This window comes from Schistocerca serialis, chromosome 5 (genome assembly GCF_023864345.2).
Source record: "Schistocerca serialis cubense isolate TAMUIC-IGC-003099 chromosome 5, iqSchSeri2.2, whole genome shotgun sequence".
NCBI classification, from domain to species: Eukaryota; Metazoa; Arthropoda; class Insecta; order Orthoptera; family Acrididae; genus Schistocerca; species Schistocerca serialis.
Window position 1 is genome coordinate 252815249 of NC_064642.1, and position 16252 is coordinate 252831500.

A 16252-nucleotide genomic window follows, 5' to 3' on the forward strand; every position below is an offset into this window, starting at 1 on the left:
AGGGGAGTTTTGGCGATAATACACAAACTGGGAAGCATCCTGCTGTGTCATTGGTTGGCGTTAAAATTACAGAACAACTGGGAAAATTGATAAAATTGATTGCACTATCAACTGTGGTGCTTATTACAGTACATCATCCCGTATCGACTGTGTCTTTGGAGTATCGGGTTGATATTGCTCGAGTGTCTGGAGGGGGCCATATTGAACATCTCTGAACTTGTTTTTGAGTGAAAAAAAACCTTTTTAAATACTCTTTGTAATGATGTATAACAGAAGGTTATATTATGTTTCTTTCATTAAATACACATTTTTAAAGTTGTGGTATTCTTTTTGAATCACCCTGTATAATGTCCCAACCACGAACATGTAGTTAGAATCGGAGCGCAGGCTCGATTAGGTACAAAAATCACTCGTGCTCTTCTAAATAACGAATCACCTTCAGCGATTTGGGCACACACTGCGCCGCGATGGTTACACCGGTCAGATCACTGAAATTAAGCACCGTCGAGCATGAGTGGCATCTGGATGGCTGACCATCCAGGCCACCATACGCTGTTGACGTACTGACTGCACTCAGCCACGTGATTCCAATTGAGGAGCTACTTGAGTAAGTATAGCGGCTTCGGGTCACGAAAACTGAAACGGCTGCAAGAGCAGTATGCTGATCACATGCCCCTCCAATCCGTCTTCGATGACGCCAGTCGGCCGATAAGGAATCTGAATCGCCGTCCTGCCAAATATGACTTCAAAGGGTTGCCCCTGCGAGGGTTTACAAGAAAAAATATATTACATCAGCAACAACACAAAAATATTCGGAATATAGCAAAAATGATGTGAGAAAAAGGAATCAGTAAAATAAGAATATTTATTTAAGGGGCAATAATTGACATCAAAGTTAGTATCAAAAATACTGACACTTATCGGACATAAGTCTCTTATTGTCAAGAGCACAATCCGATTTCAACTATCCGTTTTGACCCATGACATCCTATAGTTTATGTTGCGAAGAATGTAAGCGATCTGCTGTCAAATATTATCTATGCTTGCCGTAGTTTCAAGTGAAATCTATGATGTTAGTAAATTATGCTATTTGTTCCAAACATGTGATGTACATGGGTGTGATTCTGGTGGCACCTTAGAGCATAGCTTAAAAAATATTCGATACAGAAACTTCGAGCGATTACATTTTTTCTCACAAATATTTGGGTGTTACTTTCTGTATCTGACACAATTTATGAGTGTCTCTTTGTGTATGTTGCGATTGCACTTGTGTGGTTTTTGTACATTTTTGTTCGCTTCAGTGTGCCGTTCTTTTGTGGCTCTGTGGCTGGTGTTGCTGTCTTCCTTTGAGATATTCAGGTCTAGTGTAATCAGCGATTCCACTTTTCCTTCGATTCGTGACGTAAATGTGCTATGCTGTGTGAATAAATATATACTGGGTGTATTTGAAGTTTGCACTTTGAAGTAAACGAGGACATACTCTTCTCCTGGATTTTTCTGTTTCTAATTTCGTTTTTGGTAATGGTGTCTAGTCTTTCGTAGTAATTTGCCTATTATTTATTTATCCTTTTTGACCTGTAAGCTTTCGTTTTGAGTTCACTTGTTCTTTGGATTGTAGGTTGTGTTTGTCGTTTGTTTTCATGTAGTTTTGCCTTTTGATTTGTGTTCGACTATTTCGTAGTCTCAAGTACGGTTCGTTTTGGGACGTTGTTCTCGATTTAGTGAGTTTTTATAATCTTTTCTTTGATTCGTTCTCCTCTTTTGCCTTTGTACATTCTGAGTTGTCAATTTTCGTTCGCAAATTCTATTTATTTGAAATTGTGCGATTTTTGTATTTTCATGTTTGGTTTATTTTAGACAATTTCGTGTATGTAATTCCTCAATTACCTTTTCGTTTTCGTGAGGGGAGTGTCACGTATCGCTGTTTTATTTTGAGCTGTATAGAATAAGCGGATTATTCGAGTCCAATTTATATTTTCTCTATAGGTTCGTTTCGTTGTTTGTAGGTGAATTCGCTTGGCCTATTTTTCGATTTTTTGGTTACTCTGGAATGATCTTATTTTTAGTAACCTTTTTTATTTTAGTTTCTCACCGGCCAAAACGTCGTCATTGGTGCGGTTGTCCCGCTAATTTCACTTTTTTTTATCATTAAAATACCAGCGTGTTTCTCACATTCGTTTTTGGGCATAATGGTCTACCATGTGACCGCCATCCTGAACAATGTAATGGTCTGTTGTTAAATGTGGTCTGTGGTTGACTTAGTAACTGACGTAAATGATTTTTGCTCGTAATATGACGTCATTGGTCAAAGCAAACGGGTGGAAACGGAACTTACTCTGTTCCTGTTTTTTATGTAACTAACAGATAGTGTAAGTCGGAACGGTTCCTTAGTGGGTGGATAAAAGTTCTCAAGGAAAACATTCCGTAACAAGTTGTTACATTTAAATTCTTGTGCTTCACTCGAATATACAAAACTTCCCGACATAGTCGCGTTCCAAATATTGGTTGAATTCGCTTGAAGTCGCTCGTTTGCGGCAGGATCTAAGAGAGTGAGCGATAGCAGGGGATACTGCTCCGTAGGTGCCTGAGATATATCGGTCGTGTGTGGTGCCTTTAACGAATCGGTCGACGACGGAACTACCTGATGTGCCACTTCAAGTACACAACGGCCTAAGAGGTCAGGTACAAGTGACGTTGCTATAATTACTTGTCAGCAAAATGAAATACAACATTAAGTAACTACGCGTTAACATGTCGGGAGTATTGTGGACAGTATTGTTTCATCGACAGAGTTGAAAACGGAGCCCCTCGAACTCTAGTGATTTTTACCCGTTCAGTATTAGGGAGACGAGAAGCCTGGAATTAAAGATATGAAATCCACTGCGACACAGGCGATAAATCTGGCCCACCTTATTTAATTATACGTAAGCAAAAACGACAGTTTAAAATCGTATTTCATTACATTAATAATACGTCTATGATTTAAAAGGCAAATTAATTTTCTGGCAAAAATATAGCTTAATGCATGAAAGCCGTCGATAGTGCCTTAGAAGCTCTTATAAAAATAAGATTTCTTATGATATATGATTCAACTTCTAAGGAGAATTTATAGTTTGTAGAATTTCGATGGCTTACGTTCTTACTGCTCTTGTTACATTTCTTGGGTGTCACAAGACTTTTCCGTACGAGAGCTGAAACTTTCACGTTGCTTCCCATTCGACTCCTCTCGGACTGGTACTAACATGGGAAAACCCCCATCGCACCCCTCTCAGCTTTAGTGGTAAGAGGGGCCAGCGGGCAACCCGTTAAAAACTGAACACAAATGAAGCAAGAAAACAGGAAGAAACTGTGCTGGAGTGTGAAACAGGGAAAAATAGAAACAGTGAACGCTCCAGGAACAAGAACTGCAATATGGAGCAAATTGAGAGACGGATGATGTCGTGGACGTGGGTGAGTGGTAACGGCGTTGGGCGGCCAACTAGAGGAACCGTATTCAAACCCCCCCCCCCCCCCCCGCGTGCAATTAATTAATTTATTTTTTGCTGCTCGCTTTATTCAAATTTGTGTCTGTGTCGTGGTGTAACGTTCATTTTCAACAGCGAGGTGTAAGGTAGGAACATATAATGACAGTTGACTCTGCCCAATTAATGCATTACCAGCCGAAGGAAGTGACTTCCGAATGGCAACCACGAACGTTTGATCACAAGAAACAAATCAACCGAATCCTCGACCGGAAAACACGTCTGGTGTGTCATACACCGTATTAGTGACAATACGTGTGTCATATGATAGGAATCTCTTATCGACGCATCCAATTTGTACAACTGTTAACTGAGTGAGATATGCCTCCTTGCCCGATATAGGCGTTCGTATGGATGTAAATGTGATCACTTCCAAGAAAATGATGAAAACATAATAGTTTGCCACATAAGCTGCATCAAATGGACGCAGCAGTTTCGCAACCACACAGTTTCTCTGTGCTCTATCAAAACATATGTTTTTAACGTTTTTGAAGTTGCGTTCTGTTTTGGAAGTCTTGGCTCTTGAATTCCTTTCTTGTAATACACTTCGTACCTGGGGTGTAGAAAAATATCCGCTAGCAGTCACAATAAAAGGTTATTTATTTGTCACACGACCGGTTTCGGGCTTGCGCCCATATTCAGGTGTTTATACATTCATGTACATGTTTGTACTTTTGGAGATCACTGTATAAATACAAAAAAATTATTTGCTGGTGACTATACAGATACAAGTGGGACAATTGTAAGTGGTAAGGCAGCATTTGACGAAAATATATCTGTACTTACATAAAGATGAAGCACCATTATTACAGTTATGCTTTGGTGATAGTTTTGCCACTTAGTTACACACTTATGGTCATTTCCACGTCCATATTTAAGTTTTACCAGGTGTAGCTTCATATTACACTATAGTGATGTGCAGTCGTGAAATACACTATGTTTACATACAAACATGTGGGCTGTGGTCAAAGAACTTAGATGTAGCAGATGTAAAGATGTTGCTCACACAGAAACTTGTAGGTAGTTCGACAGCATCCACTACGGATAAAATTCATTCATACTTTGTACCGTTTATGTGTTGTTTTCATTTCTGTGAGACGTCTTTGTGGTAGGTCGTCTGCTCTCACTTTTCATCACATTTACTTGGGACGGTAACGTATTCTTACCACATGACTCATATTCTATAACCAATGTATAGTATGACAACTGCTAAAACTACAGAAAAAGAATAAACATTTCAATGACCAGATGGATATAATATAAAGTTATGATTACAAAAAGCATATGGCACGAGGGACTTTTCAACACGGCTCGCCCCCTTGGCAGTCCAACTCCACGACCGCTTAACCACGACACGACTGCTGTTTCGCGCTACTGTTAATTGCACTTCTTGTTCTCGGGAGGTCACTGTTTCTATTTTGCTTCTTTTCCACAGTCCAGTACACCTTCTTTCTGTTTTCGTGCTCGATCCTTGTTCAGTTTCTGACGGGCTATCCATCGGGCCATCTTACCACTAAACCAGGTGGGTGCGATGGGGAGCTTCCCTTGTAAGCATCGGCATAGCCGTCCGCGGGGACCACTATGTTGTTGAGAAGCAGGGTCGCGATTTTCTGTTTGCTACAAGCGGATATCACCGCACATCTATCCTGCGATAATAGCATTGGCGTAAATAGACTTGGGGACCGGGGATAAGATGCGCCCCTAGCGTCCGAAGGAACGAAAGGAGAAAAATGAGAACAAATTAAAATAGAGAAGAAGAGTGGAAAAACTAGTAAAACCGATCAGTCAAGAGTAATCTTTCGTTATGTCAAAATAAAAAAAGCTGTTTTTAAAAATCCTTCACATGTAAAGATATGCGGCTCACATACCTTCTTCACTCAGGTCAAAGATCAAACTGCATTACCGCTCAAAAATCAATTACTTTAATGTATAGAATGAAACAGTTTACCTGTGAGCAAATACGTATCGGCCACATCTGTGAAGAAGCATCCATTGTGGGTGGTGTATTAAGTAATGTACAAGAAATAATCAAATCAAAATTTAAATTTAATCCATAAAACTGCATTAGCACTCAAATATCAATGATTTTAATTTACAGAACGAAACGGTTTACACATGAGCAAATATATACTGGCTACATCTATCAAGGAGCATCCATCGTGGGAGATGTACACAGTGGTGTACAAAAAAAGAATCGAGTCAAAGTTTAAATTTAATCCATAAAGATACTGTAGAGGCTAAGGGATGATCACGATATAGCCCTGTTCCTCGAACAAGCAACTACATATGTACTGAAATTTATTTCCTATGTCACTTGAGTTGAAATGCTGTTGAGCTATCCATATAGAAGCTGCGTCTTACAGGCCTAAATGGTGCACTGTTTTTTTTTCTTTCTTTTCACGCCACTAAAACCCTTAGCAATTGCGAACCCCACTGTGTTAAAATATACTGAGGAGGAAACACTAACTTTGAAACTTCTCTGAAATTGAAACTCTAGCAGGCACTTTAATGAATGTTTTCTTGACACTGGAAACAAGATGGTCAGCTTCTAGATATTGTGATCTCACAGTTTCTGATACGCATAGTACCCATGGACTAAACAGGTCAAATTTATTAGTTTGGGTTAAAGAGCTTTTAATGGTTTAGTCTTTCTAATAGTATTGGGTTAAAGCTAGTTCGGAGGGCATTTAATTTGTGTGAGTTGCATATATTCAATGGAAAGCACACATTCAGGGGCAAATTATCCCCCTCCACTTAACCTATTGTTATGTTTATTGATTTATGACCCTATAGGGGTTGATTTACAACCCCCTGGGGATAATCTGTACTTCTGAGAGACAACTTTATAAAAATAATTAACTACAGAACCTTTTATACATTTTGGAACGTATAAGTGTTGAATTAAGAAGGATTAATTAACTAAATAATCTGATGCCAAATAAAAACATTGTTTTTACCTGAGTAATGAGTTAAGTGGTGTCAATATGATATGGTAGAGTACAACAGTCCTATACAATTTTCACCAATAGTAATTTGCGTAGTATTCAAATTTTTTTATGTTGATTACCTCTATAATTAACTGTGAGTTTAACTTAAAAAGATCCGTGAGATCGGTATAAAGTTACATTGCTGGAATGCTTACTTACCAATTCGATCAGGTACACGAGTGCAGACTATTTTCAGATTTGCTCACACAGTGCTATCAAGAACATGTTATCTTCTGAGAGGTTACATTGCGCCTCTCCACGAATTATTAGCAAATTTACTGCATCTATATTTAATATTTTTTTCGAGTTCCTATTGTGCTGGGTTGGAGTGATGCCTGGACACTCATAGGCAGCAATTCTAGCACAGTGCAGGGAGAGAAAGAGTGATGACCCTGCCAGAATTCAAATCTGGAATCTCGAAACTATTCAAAATTAATTTTGACATGTTATGCCCCTTCCCCCTCGCTGATATGAGCAACTTTTGATATTAAATTGATATGCTAATTAATTAAATTGATCAATCAAAGCACCCCCTCTCCTCAACCTATTGTTCCACTAAGTGGTTTATGACCTCCTGGGGGTTGACTTACGACTAACAGGGGATAATCTATCCTTCTGAGGAACCCTTCTCGTCTCCTCCTCCTCCTCCTCCACCCCAATGGGGAAGGGACCCTTTTTTTTTGGTTGCTCCTTCCCAAGTCGGTTCTGAGCCTCTTTTCCCTCTCCTGGAAAACCTGCCAGCCCTTCCCTCCCATTCCCCACTCCCCCCTCTCACTCTATTCTGCAGACAAGGATCTCACAACAGGAAATTAAAATCTGTGTCAACTGATATATAACATATTGCTCAGTTCAATCTGCATATACTTCATTTAATCACTTTGGGGGGACAGGGCTCCATCACTTCCTATGATGGAATAGCTGTAAGCAGTGAGGCATGGAATGAAGTATGATATGTTAGCTGCTGTTTTGGATTGCCCGTGCATGTGTCTGTCAGCCAGGCATTGCCAGACACATCTGCATGTTGCGGAGGTCAGGCCACATCTCTCAACTCAAGAAAAAGATGTGTGAAAATAGTATTGTGTCTGCTTATGAAAGTGTAAAATTACTTTTAAATTGGATGAAAAATATATGAATTTTTACTTCACAATCTGTGTATGGTTTGTTTTCACACTACTCCCAGCTTGATAGTACACAAAGTCCCCCAGATATTATGTCTATGATTTTCTTCAAGTGCTGATGATATTATTTTGCTGTATGTCTTTGGAAGCTGACATAGTCACGTACCTCCTGCTCCCATAAGGCAATTTGTGTTGCATAGCAGGCGTAATCCATGCAACCATTCTGTATAATCATTGTTATCCTCCATGGTATATATATATATATATATATATATATGTATATACATATATATATATAGTGTGGTCCATTGATCGTGACTGGGCCAAGTATCTCACGAAATAAGCGTCAAACGGAAAAAATACAATGACCGAAACTTGTCTAGCTTGAATGGCTGGAAATGCTCGCAGCAAAGGGTAGAAAAGCCACCGATTTGCAGGTATCTTCTGGTGGTTCAGGCGAAGGTCCAAATTGGAAAGCACGACGGATCTGTTTATCTGTATAGCCATCCTGCTTGAACACAACCTTGGGATAGTCCAATTCCGTGAAGATAGGAAGAATTCTAAAAATATATAATATCAAAAGTATGTTTCGTCCGCCAGCAAAGATTAGAGCGCTTCTTGGCTCTGTTAAGGATGACTGGGTTTGAGGAAGCCAGGTTTGTACAAAATCTCTTGTCACTGTGGGAAGGCTTATATTGGTCAGACACTTCGGACCATTCACGACCGATGTGTTGAGCACCAGCGGTACACACAGTTGTTTCAGCCTGAGAAATCTGCAGTGGCGGAACACTGTCTCACCGAGGGACATAGAATGCTGTATGACTAGACACAAATGGTTGCCCCCTGCATCTCGCAATTGGGACTGTGTTTTAAAAGAATCCATAGAGATTCGTTTATCTGATAATCTTATTAATAGAGACAAGGGTTACCTTTTAAGTAAGACTTGGAACCCCGTATTATCAGACATTAAAAAACAACGGACTGTGTTTCGATCGTCGGAATAATTTTTAATTTGTGATAGCGATATCTCGATTTTGCCTGTTTCCACCACTGGCGGGCAGTATGTTTACTTGCGCTAGAGGGCAGTTACGGCACCTTCTCGCGCACGCGTTGTGGGCCTTCTGCGTCCTGTATAGGGGCCGCCTCTTGCGCTGGGAAGTCAGTTCCGGCGAGATCGTGTACCAGCACTCTCACCTGAAGATAGCGGCCAGTTGGACCACTGCAATATTGTCTCAAGATGACGTTATGATCCGGCTGCACACCCGAGAAGAATGTTATCAATTACTACACCGGGAAAGCCTTCGTAATCATATCAGCCACTATCTGCTGAAAATTATTCCTCCTATGCTCATCCATTATCACCTCCTTCCATTCCTTGTGTAGGAGGCTATGGACAAAGTCCTCAGCTGTATGCTTCCAGTTAATACCCCTCTCTCAACATCTCCTCAATTGATTTTGACAGCACCTTCTCAGGAGAGCACTACATTCTCAGACTCTGCAGTAACATAGCTCCGAAATGAGCTAAAATATCCAGCAAAATGCATACTGTATCACAATATCTCTCATTTTGTTTACATCATAACACGAGTGCTCCATAGTGAGACCCTTCCTGTCATCACAGACTGACAGATTTAGGGGTGTGAGCCAACTGGAACGCTGCTGCTACCTGGTTACCCAACCCTGGAACTAGAGCCTCAGTAGCATCCCTCTGCAGCATGTAGATGCGTGCACTCACCGTTCTGCCCAGTGCCTGGCCGGCTGACATACATGCGGGCGACCCAAAATGGTGGCTAATATATCGCACCTCATTCCATTCCCACATGCTTACAGTTGTTACGTCATGAGAAGTGGGTACAGATGTGAGCTCTACTCAAGAGAGGGAGACCTGTTTCCCACAAATTGATTAAAAGAATACACAAATTGATCAATATATTATTATGTCAATTGACAGTGATATGAATTTTGTGAAGTGAGATCCTCTCCAGCGGCTCAGCACACACTGTTTTTCCCATCAGTTTCCAGATGGGAGAGGTGAGTGGGGAAGTGGGGGATGGGACAGCTGGAGGATATCCCAGAGGGAGAGGGGGAAATTAATTGATCAGTTTAATGAATTAATCAATTAATTTGATATCAAAAATATACTCATATCAGCGAGTGGGGAGGGATAGGGTTGATGAATTCCCAGAGGAATGGGGGAGAGGGAAGGATGGGGGAGGGATAGGTGTTTCTCAGAAGGGTGGACTATCCTCAGGGTGTCGTAAATCAACCCCCTGGATGTCATAAATCAACCAGTATAACAATAGGCTAAGGGCAGGCAGAGGGTGGTAATTAGCCCCTGAAAGTATGCAACCCGCACAAACAAAATTGCCCAGAACTGGCTTTATCCCAATAGTTCTAATGTTTGAGTAATGACTCATTACAGACAGACTACAAACTCGAATATAGGAATAATGGGGAAAGAAATCGAGCTGTCCTCAAATGAACCATCCCATCGTTTGACTTAAGCCAAGACTGTAGACACCACAGAAACCCTAAACTGAGTGGTCAGATGGGGTTTTGAGCTGTCATTTTTTTCAGCAATGTATATAAGAGGGCCATTTTATCTTTGAGGTATGATTGGTCGCGAAATTAAAACCATAGTGGAAATGCGATGGAGCTCTGCGCATATGTGTTCTGCAGTGTCTCTAGTATACCTGTCGATTGCGTCACGTCACAGTTTCCAGTTCTGGGCGCACGGTGAGCACGTGAAGTTGCCTACAACAATAGTCTCCTGCCAAGTGTGAAGTGGGTGCTGATGGGTTCCGCTTGGTTTCCATGCACCCCTCGTAATTTAACTGTCACTCGCGACAGCAAAGTGCGGCAATAGTGCTTGAACTTTGAATCAAAGCGTACAGACGTTTACGATGGGAAGTGTTTGATAACCTACCATGCAACCCGCATTTGGCTCCTTCTGATTTTAATCTCCTTGCACACATTGAGTGGTGGATATGAGGACAGCATTTTGGTACAGACAGCAAGCTGCAGACCGGGGCAAAGAATTGGCGGAAAGCACAAGCGGTTGCTTCTATGACGAAGGCATTGAAAAATTGATAACAGGCTACGATAAATATCTAAGTCGAAGCGGCGACTTTGCATAGAAGTAGCTGGAAGGCGTAGCTGAATATTGCAATTACAACATTTTTGATTTTCACTTGAAAAGAGAATAGCCGTCATACTATGTGATTTGGTTTTTATGAGGTGTTCTGCATTCTTGAATGGTCTTATCACTATGGATATAGGGAACGAAAAGCATCTATATTTATAAATCTGTCTGCACTCATTTCTATATCTGACTAAAATACTTAACATCCAATTGCCGTTAGTCCCATGTATCAGGCTGTAACTCTAATCGAACCTTTTTCTCTGTTTGCCGATTTGCGCCAACAGAAGTTACTGAAACACTCGTATTGCTTAGTGAGCAAAAAGGCATTAATGAGCAACACTAATTTCAGCCTAAAGAGTAGCCAAAATATACGCAATAAAGCATCGTAGTTCAGTACAAGTGGCTGCTTTTTATAGCAACCTATCAAGATGAAACAGATAAAATAAATTAATCTATAGTAACGAAATTTCGGAAATACATTTGTGTAGATAGCGTATTTAAGTGATTAACTTTACAGTTAAATTCTGGTACATTAATAACCGGTGTAACCGGCAGTATGTTGAATTAAAACGTGCATGTATTGTCATACAGGTGCCGGGCGTCAGTTTGTGGGATGGAGTTTCGTGCTTGTTGTACTTGTTCAGTCAGTACAGGGACGGTTAATACTGTTTGTGGACGACTCTGGAATTGTCACATATCTGGTGACTGAGCAGGTCAAGACACCGTGCCGACATTCTGTAGAGCAAGTTGTGTTGTAACAACAGTATGTGGGCAAGCGTTACCCTGTTGGGAAACAACTCCTGGAATGCACTGTCACCAAGGCAGGACCAGCTTTCATCAGTAAACACAACGGGCCTCAACCCTGCGCTCCAATGAGCTCTCATTAGACACCACTGCAGTAGCAAATGATGGTGGTTCGGGGTCAGTAGAATGCACGCTACAGGACGTCTGGCTCGGAGCCTGCATAACTGATATGTAACAATACGCTGTGTCACTGTGGAGCCAATTACTGCTGCATATGCAGTACGATACGAAAGAGCCATACACCGAACACTATGTTTTCCCTTTTGGTAGCGCCACGTGGCCGTCCGGAACCCGGTCTTCTTGCGAGCGTTGATAATGGTGTGTTTGACGCCTTAAAGGCATTCTTGACTAACATCAGCTCTCCACATCCAAAAGGCATTCTTGACTAACATCAACGCACCGCATTCATTCTCAAAGGTAACTAACACTCACGACCGTTACAGCGTGTCCTTAAAGCAAATCTGATTTGCACCCTCATGGTGGTGCTTCTAGCTTCACTCTTATGTAACTGGTGGTAATATGAATAGACTTCTTTCAGATGTAGAAACACGCCTACCAACTTTTATTTATGTCACACAACTGCTTCTTCGTGTTTCGATTCATTTTCCGTCAGTGAATTTATAAAAGGAGAATTATACTAATACATCTTTCACAGATCCTAAGTGAAATGGCCAAGAACGTGGATGATTTAAAAGTTAGTGGAAAACATGTCACAAACATGTAAATACACTACTGGCCATTAAAATTAACCGACAGGAAGAAGATGATGTGATATGCAAACTATTAGTTTTTCAGAGCATTCACACAAGGTTGGCCCCGGTGACGACACCTACAACGTGCTGACATGACGAAATTTTTCAACCGATTTCTCATACACAAACAGCAGTTGACCGGCGTTGCCTGGTGAAACGTTGTTTGATGCCTCGTGTAAGGAGGAGAAATGCGTACCATCACGTTTCCGACTTTGATAAAGATCGGATTGTAGCCTATCGCGATCGCTGTTTATCGTATCGCGACATTGCTGCTCGCGTTGGTCGAGATCCAATGACTGTTAGCAGAATATGGAATCGGTGGGTTCAGGAGGGTAATACGGAACGCCGTACTGGATCCCAACGACCTCGTATCATTAGCAGTCGAGATGACAGGCATCTTATCCGCATGGCTGTAACGGATCGTGCAGTCACGTCTCGATCCCTGAGTCAACAGATGGGGACATTTGCAAGACAACAACCATCTGCACGAACAGTTCGACGACGTTTGCAGCAGCATGGACTATCAGCTCGGAGACCACGACTGCGGTTACCCCTGACGCTGCATCACAGACAGGAGCGCCAGCGATAGTGTACTCAACGACAAACCTGGGTGCACGAATGGCAATCCAGGTTCTGTTTACAGCATCATTCGTCGTCGTCATACTGGCGTATCACCAGGCGTGATGGTATGGGGTGCCATTGGTTACACGTCTCGGTAACCTCTTGTTCGCATTGACGGCACTCTGAAGAGTGGACGTTACATTTCAGATGTGTTACGACCCGTGGCTCTACCTTTCTTTCGATTCCTGCGAAACCCTACATTTCAGCAGGATAGTGCACGACCGCATGTTGCAGGTCCTGTACGGGCCTTTCTGGATACAGAAAATGTTGGACTGCTGCCCTGGCCAGCACATTCTCCAGATCTCTCACCAATTGAAAACGTCTGGTCAATGGTGGCCGAGCAACTGGCTCGTCACAATGCGCCATTCACTACTCTTGATGAACTGTGGTATCGTGTTGAAGCTACATGGGCAGCTGTACCTGTACAAGCCATCCAAGCTCTGTTTGACTCAATTCCCAGGCGTATCAAGACCGTTGTTGCGGCCAGAGGCGGTTATTCTGGGTACTGATTTCTCAGGATCTATGCACCCACATTGCGTGAAAATGTAATCACAGTCAGTTCTAGTATAATATATTTGTCCAATGAATGCCCGTTTATCATCTGCATTTCTTCTTGGTGTAGCAATTTTAATGGCCAGTAGTGTCAGCTGAGCGTAGCGATTCTCTGATGCCGGTACACAAGAACCAACATGTAGCCAAGGGATTAATGTGGCATCCGAGTCTTCTGGACGGGGGTGCGGCGACGTTACTACGAAATGCGGCCAAACATGACAAAGCGCTGTTATTCTTTTCTTGGCTGTCCAAAGACAAACACTGGTAGATATCCAATGGAGAATGAAGAATGTCTATGGGGCAGCACATTTGTTGAAAACCACAATTGTGCTGCTGCTTCATGATAATGCAAGTCTTCATTTCGCAAAGGTAATGCAGAAGTTCGCAAAGGTAACGCAGGAGTTACGTCAACTCAAGTGGAAGACACTCAAGCACGTGCCCTGTAGTGCTGCTCGCTCCCCATGCGATTATGAAGCATTCGATCCCTTACAAATGGCCTCGAACGTTCGACGATTCCTGTCTGATGAGGACCTACAACAGGCAGCACACAGTTTTCACCAAACAGGTTTCTTAAACCTGGTGCGACGGTGGGGTGCTTGCAATTTTTATGGCGATTCTGCCTGATTGCATGACGATTCTTGACTTGACGGCCTTCGAACAGAGAGTTTTTGATCGCCCCTTATACGAGGTGCATTCAAGTTCTAAGGCCTCCAATTTTTTTTTCTCCGGACTGGAAAGAGATAGAAACATGCGCATTGTTTTAAAATGAGGCCGCGTTCATTGCCAATACGTCCCAGAGATGGCAGCACCGTACGGCAGATGGAATTTTACCGCCAGCGGCGAGAATGAAAACTGTTTTAAATACTTAAAATGGCGACGTTTTCCTTACTTGAACAGCATCCAATCATTCGTTTTCTGAATTTGCGTGGTGTGAAACCAATTGAAATTCATCGACAGTTGAAGGAGGCATGTGGTGATGGAGTTATGGATGTGCCGAAAGTGCGTTCATGGGTGCGACAGTTTAATGAAGGCAGAACATCGTGTGACAACAAACCGAAACAACCTTGGGCTCGCACAAGCCGGTCTGATGACATGATCGAGAAAGTGGAGAGAATTGTTTTGGGGGATCGCCGAATGACTGTTGAACAGATCGCCTCCAGAGTTGGCATCTGTGGGTTCTGTGCACACAATCCTGCATGACGACCTGAAAATGCGAAAAGTGTCATCCAGGTGGGTGCCACGAATGCTGACGGACGATCACATGGCTGCCCGTGTGGCATGTTGCCAAGCAATGTTGACGTGCAACGGCATCATGAATGGGACTTTCTTTTCGTCGGTTGTGACAATGGATGAGACGTGGATGCCATTTTTCAATCCAGAAACAAAGCGCCAGTCAGCTCAATGGAAGCACACAGATTCACCGCCACCAAAAAAATTTCGGGTAACCGCCAGTGCTGAAAAAATGATGGTGTCCATGTTCTGGGACAGCGAGGGCGTAATCCTTACCCATTGCGTTCCAAAGGGCACTACGGTAACAGGTCCATCCTACGAAAATGTTTTGAAGAACAAATTCCTTCCTGCACTGCAACAAAAACGTCCAGGAAGGGCTGCGCGTGTGCTGTTTCACCAAGACAACGCACCCGCACATCGAGCTAACGTTACGCAACAGTTTCTTCGTGATAACAACTTTGAAGTGATTCCTCATGCTCCCTACTCACCTGACCAGGCTCCTAGTGACTTTTGGCTTTTTCCAACAATGAAAGACACTCTCCGTGGCCGCACATTCACCAGCCGTGCTGCTATTGCCTCAGCGATTTTCCAGTGGTCAAAACATACTCCTAAAGAAGCCTTCTCCGCTGCCATGGAATCATGTCGTCAGCGTTGTGAAAAATGTGTACGTCTACAGGGCGATTACGTCGAGAAGTAACGCCAGTTTCATCGATTTCGGGTGAGTAGTCAATTAGAAAAAAAATCGGAGGCCTTAGAACTTGAATGCACCTCGTACAGGGTGGCCAGAAACTGTATGAAAAACTTGTCAGGGTGTTCCAGGATAGGTGAGCTGAGGAATAACGGTTGAGAAAAATAGATACGTTGCGCTGTTTCCGAGTTAATTATCACTGAAGTTAGTCGATAGACGGTTGCGTGAAATTATCATTGAAATTAGCCAACCAAGCCGTTGCGTGGGGAAATTCAAGCGGCCCGCCAGATGCAGTTAGTACGATATTGCATTGCCTTTGTTATTCCGAATAATTACGATCTAATTTTCCTTCGGGCATGTGTTATTCCCAATTACGATGCAATGTCCGAAGGAACATTATGATCCAATGTCCGAGGGTACATTGCATTGTAATTCACAATAACACAGGCACTGCAATGTCGTATTTATTAGCCGACGCCGGGCAAACGACCTTCAATTAAAGTGTCTCCCCTGTACGGAAATATAAATAATGGATGTACGAGTCAGGTTGTTGACACATGGTTGACGACACATGGAACTACGGGTATCGCCGTGAGTAGTCCTGGGATTGCCATTAGGCTAATAGTAAGGCGACCGCTCGCGATAAGTGAGAAATCGGGTTTTCTTTGTCGTCATTATATTATAAGGTTGATGGTTGTCCCTATTCACATATGCAAATAATTTTCATGTATTGATACAATAAGCGTTCGATACAGTTTCGCACTGTCGCCTGATAAACAAAGTAAGAGCCTACGGAATATCAGACCAGCTGTGTGGCTGGATTGAAGAGTTTTTAGC